The sequence below is a fragment of the Colobus angolensis genome, unplaced genomic scaffold, assembly GCF_000951035.1.
Source record: "Colobus angolensis palliatus isolate OR3802 unplaced genomic scaffold, Cang.pa_1.0 Scaffold545, whole genome shotgun sequence".
Classification (NCBI taxonomy): domain Eukaryota; kingdom Metazoa; phylum Chordata; class Mammalia; order Primates; family Cercopithecidae; genus Colobus; species Colobus angolensis.
In genome coordinates this window covers 673,094-673,534 of record NW_012118988.1, presented here as the reverse complement: position 1 = coordinate 673,534, position 441 = coordinate 673,094, and positions in this window count along the sequence as shown.

Below are 441 nucleotides of genomic sequence, written 5' to 3'. Positions count from 1 at the left end.
TTATTGATATTTCTATCTTTTTATGGAATTTTACTTGCTTATGCCTGATCTTTTAAATTTCTTTTCTTCTATTAATTATAGGTTTGGTTTTCTATTGATTTTCTACTTCCTTAAGGCACATTAATAGGTTGTTTGTTTGAAGTTTCACTTTTTTTGATATACGTTTTTATAGTTATAAATTTCGCTCTTAGTACTGCTTTCACTGTATCCCATAGGTTTTGGTATGTTGAGTTTTTATTATTTATTAAAATAATTTAAAAAATTTCTTTCTTAATTTATTCATTGATCCATTGTACATTCAGGAGCATACTGTTTAATTTTCTTGTGTTTGTAGAGCTTCTAAAATGTCTCCTGTTATTGATATGTAGTTTTATTCCATTGTGATCAGAGGAGGTACTTTATATTTTTAAAAAACTTTTTCCAACTTGGTTCCATTTTCCC